Consider the following 5243-nt stretch of genomic DNA (forward strand, 5'->3'; position numbering starts at 1 on the left):
TTTTCCTCTTTGTGCTTGCTTATATTTTCTACAATAAATGTGTACTTTTATCAGAGAAAAAAAATTAAATGTCGCCACAAAACATTAAACCTCCACATCCCCACCTCAAAAAAGGAAATGATATTTAAAAGCTTCCTGGCCAGATTTCTATTAAAAGCATTGGCTGTGCATTAGGTACAAAGAGGAGTCATTTCCTGCCTTGCTGATAAAATTTTTTCTACTAACTCAAGAGTCTTAAAAAAAAAAAAGTTGTTTTGCCTAATTTTTAGCTTCAGGCTTCCCATGTGTAAAATTAGTTGGATTAGATGTTTCTACAGCTCCCTCAAGCCATAACATTCTGACTCAATTTAAGTTCCAACCAGCAGAACATTGACAATACTAAGTATCTTGCCAGTAGAAAATGTCTTTAAACTTACTCTTTGCTGACACTTATACTTTCCTCTAATTTAGTGTCTATCAGCTGGGTCACATCTTAAGTAAAATAAGCAATTTCAACCCCCAGCATTTGGCATTTTGTCATAGACCAGCTAGTTACTTTATGCTGGTCATTCATCGTGACTACAACATAGAATAGTCAAGCTGTCGTTCCAAATAGAAAACTTTTGACTTCAACTCAGAACTAAACCTTAACCTGGAAAGTTGGTTTCTTCTTTATGTTTTCTCAATCTTTTACTCTATTCTTAAGCTAGTTTCACTCAGTTGATATACAAGTCTTTGGGCTTTATGTTGTATGTTATTAACCACTTTTTAACATATTCTCTTTTGGAACATTGCTAAAATTAAAAAAAAAAATTGTTTCCTCTCTTTGCAGAGATGTCCAACCCAACGTTGGATGAAACTTGCTGCAAGTCATACATTTTGCTATTGGCAAACAAGTCTGAATGTTGATTTGAAGTTGGTAGTCTGTTACTATCCTTTGGCGACAAACACTGTTTTTATTGGTATACAACAGTATGATTCAGTTTTAATTTTGGGGATGAATAGTAGAAAAAAAAAGAAACAGAATGAAGACAGGTGTTTTTTATCCTAATGATGGACTAATACGGAGATACTGGTCAATCTCTAATCACAAAAATTGCGACCCATATAAAATTATACAGGTCACAGTATAACTCTTTATTACTGTTTTTATACCAGTAAGTCTTGAGCGTGCTTATGAATTATGTGAACAGTTAAAATGCATTATTTTTACAGAGGAGCAATTGCTTTTATTTACTAACCCTGTTCTTGACTTGCATCAAGTTCTATTCATTATTTTACATAAAATACCATTAGGCTGGGCATGGTGGCTCATGCCTGTAATCCCAGCACTTTGGGAGGCTGAGGCTGGCAGATTGCTTGAGGCCAGGAGTTCAAGACCAGCCTGGCCAAAATGGTGAATCTCCGTCTCTACTAAAAATACCAAAAATTAGTCAGATGTCATGGTGCATGCCTGTAATTCTAGCTACTTGGGAGGCTGAGGCACAGGAATCACTTGAACCCAGGAGGCAGAGGTTGCATTGAGCCGAGATCACACCTGCACTCCAGCCTGGGCGACAGAGTGAGACACTGTTTCAAAAAAACAAAAAAAAATTTGATGTTTTGTGTGTGTGTGTGTGATGCCTAGTTGCTTAGAACCTAAGCAGTGCAATGCCTTAAGGAAATGAACAATATTTATATTTTTTTGAAGTGTGTTTTTTCTAAACTCCCAGATTGACATGGACTGTAAGTTAGTTTCTCAGTTTCTGTCCTTGTGCCTGTAGAGTGTACTTGGCACTTACAAATTCCCAGTATCCAGAAAGATGATCTGATGAAATCAAATTGGATGGATCTTGGCAGATGGTGACACTCAATTACAGCCTTCACTTTCAGTCAAAAACACACTTGCAAGGAGATGCCTGGTTGTTTCACTAAATGTCACTTGTGTCTGTAATGTTTTAAAGCTTTTTCTCCCACAGGAAATTCGGGTTATAAAATTCTGAAAAATAATTCTAGGTGGGAAAAACATTTTAGGAAATAAGAGATGTGCTGCTTTTCCTCTCTCAGAGTGTTTTCTCAGCAGGACCCTAACCCTGCCTTTAAGATGGGGAAGGAGGGACGTGCACCTCTGCTCTTGATGTTTGCAGCCCTGAAGGTAGGTGCTGTCCCACTCGGATAATTGCCCAAGCAGCAGTGACCATAGTTCTCTTCTACGCAAGCCTTCAGGAGAAGGTAAACTCAATGTGGAATGGGGATGTGTTCTGGTTGCTGCTGAATCCCCTCTTACCACAGTGCCTGGCGCATTGCATACGCTCAAATATGTGAAAATGAACACTTACTGAAAGCAGCAGTTGAAGTTGACCAGTTTCTGGTATCTTGTCATGTAAATTTTAGATGGTAAGGTATAGATGTTACTTTTTTTGCTTTTTTTCCTCGGCACTTTATTTCCCAAACATGCAGAAATGTTGAAAGACTTGTATAGCAAATATCTAGAATCTGTAGTAATATTATGTTACATTTGCTTTATCACTTGATAGTTGTTACTTTTAATGAGACTTCAAGTTTGGTTTCTCTAAGCAAAATACTCTAAAATAACTGAACAACTTTAATCAATTTGTCTTAAGTTCTTTGGGCAACTTGTGACATTTGCTTTGTAACTGGAATTGTAGTCCTCACTTTAAGCTGGTTTTAAACTTGGTAAATTTGTTATGCTGAATTTTAGTCTTATTTTGCCTGAAGGGGTATTTTTTTTAATGGATTTATTTGAAGGTCCTTGATCAATTGTGCAGAATATTCTCATGTTATTTTTGCACTTGATAAATTATCTAATTTCTGTGGTAAGAATGTAATTTGGGGCCTATTTTGCTTATACAAGCTTCCAGAATTATGTTCTCAGAGGGATGAAGAGGTATGATTTAGCAGATAAACCACTAAATTAGGAGCTAAGACAAATTTTCTCCTGACTGGGCCAATCAGTTTTGTCTTTGTGCCCTTTTCCCTGTAAAGTGGAAACTAGAATTTGGAATTTAGATATTAAATAATGGGTAGCATTCATTAATGTGTGGATCTATTAAGAAAGACACTTCGTGAATCCAGGTAGGCTTCTCATAATTCTATAAACTGTATGACAAGCTGTGGAATGAAATCTGACTTTTGAAAATTGAAACACATCCAATGGTCTTATCACAAAGCCTGCTGTTTCTCAGAACTTACCAATGCCACAGAATTTGTAAGCAGTTATCCTAATCCATCTGGACTCTGAAAATACGTCCTTTACGAGAGGGAGTGAATGCAAAGATAAGGGTGGGGAAACACTAATCATGAAAAGAATGAAAATCAGTGTTCAGTTTTAAGAGCAGTTTGTATTGAAGGAAGAGATTAAAGGAATTATCCAGATCCAGAACAGCACGTCAACCATCAGCATGCATGGAACGCATAAAAGCCCTGCTCCTAATGGCAGTGAAACCTCAGATGGACTCCATCAGGTCAATACAATGGAATTGTAGGGCTGACTTAGAGATTGAAGGAGGACTCCATTTTAGTAAGCAGATAACTTGTGACCTTTCTCAACCCAGGTTATGAATGCAGATTCATGTTTAGCTCACAAAGGCACCTGGAGTTTTAACTTCATGTCATGTCTCAGTACTGGTTTGCAAGATATGACCAAAAGTATTACCTGAATGGCACCTTTTTGAGTATTGATTTAGAACATGCCAGACTGACATACCTACTGTCTCCCCACTGTTACTACTTTCTTACCAGCCCTGTGTATTGCACCGATGTTTTTAGAGAAACCACTCTTAATTAAAATGAAATATATATATTAAAATATAAGTGATACTCCAAGTGGTTTTTAATGAAATAACTATACTTTGATTTTTGCTTCATAGTAGTTCTATTTGGAGGACTGTGTAACTCACTGTATTGAGAGAGAACAATTTCAGGCACTAGTTATCACTTGAAATAACTAATATCTTGGCTCCTTCAGGAAATGAGTAAGTGAGGATTCATTTTGCTCCTTGGTGTGGGAAGACTGCTTTTTACGAAACAAAATTAAGCCTAAAGAGAGAGTACTTCCGTAACTACTTTAGGTCCAATGAGAAAAACAGATAAATTGAAAGTGTGAAGCCAGATAACATGAATTTATTCCCAAAAAATTAAGACAGAAACGGGTGTGGCTGTCTGCCTTCTCCTTAGTTACCAAACTCCCTGAATGGGTTTTTAAGCAAAGGTGCCTCTATTGTGGAGCTATTAAAAGTATTTTTAGGAAACTTTCTATGGGCCAACCCCTGCCTCTTCTAAAGTAGACTCAGCTTCCCTAAGTGGAGTGCAGAAGCTGGTAAGACACCTTAATTTTTAAAATTCTAAAAGTGAAATACTGTTATTGATCCCAGAGTAAGCAATAAAATTTTTATTCCTGAAAATCCCAGAGTAAGCAATAAAATTCCAATCCTTATTTTTGGTTAACTTCTCAACCCTTTTCTATCTTCTAGTCCATTTTGTACACGTCTATTACTCTGTTACCACATTTTTAAAAATTAACTGTCTTACCAGGACGAGCAGTGGCAAGAATACCACTTGTGACCTTATCAGGAAATAATGCGTAATCACAATAATTTTTGCTTAGCCTGGGTAGGGTTTTGCATATTATTTCCATATAAAAGCAAGTCTGATTGTCAGAACTTATACTCCTGAAAGCTAAATTATAAAACCACACTGAAAAATAGATTCCAAAATTCTGAAAAATAATTGTTCCTGTCTTTCCCACTTTCCCACGGGTTGCTCTAACCTGATTGGCAGAGACTGATTTTTTTTTTTTATGTGGGTATTGGGGCTGGGGGACACTTGTCCAGGGAGGTCTGGGCTGTCTTGATCCCAGCTTCATTTTCCACCAGGTCACTTAACCTGAAGCTAAATAGGTAAAGTAGACAGAGCCCCAGCAAATTTTTTAAAGTAGTAGTGGTGACTCAGCACTTTGGGAGCCAGGCATGAGGATCACTTTAGGCCAGGAGTTTGAGACCCCATTATAGCAAGACTGCACCTCTACAGAAAAAAAAAAAAAAAAAATTCAAGTAACTAGTCTTTGCCTTTATAATATATAAGAACCTGAAAGTAAAATTTGTTTTCGACCTAATATGGTATTTCTTTGGAGCCATTGTGAAAGAAAAAAAGGAAAGCTCAGGTTTTTCTGAATACATCTGGGCTAAGAGAGTTAAATTTGACTTTTTAAAATGTGTTTAGGGTCAGTTTTTTGCAATTTTTTTTTTTTTTTTGGCTCAGAACTC

This window comes from Aotus nancymaae, unplaced genomic scaffold (assembly GCF_030222135.1).
Source record: "Aotus nancymaae isolate 86718 unplaced genomic scaffold, 86718_ANA_hifiasm-v0.15.2.pri h1tg000059l, whole genome shotgun sequence".
NCBI classification, from domain to species: Eukaryota; Metazoa; Chordata; class Mammalia; order Primates; family Aotidae; genus Aotus; species Aotus nancymaae.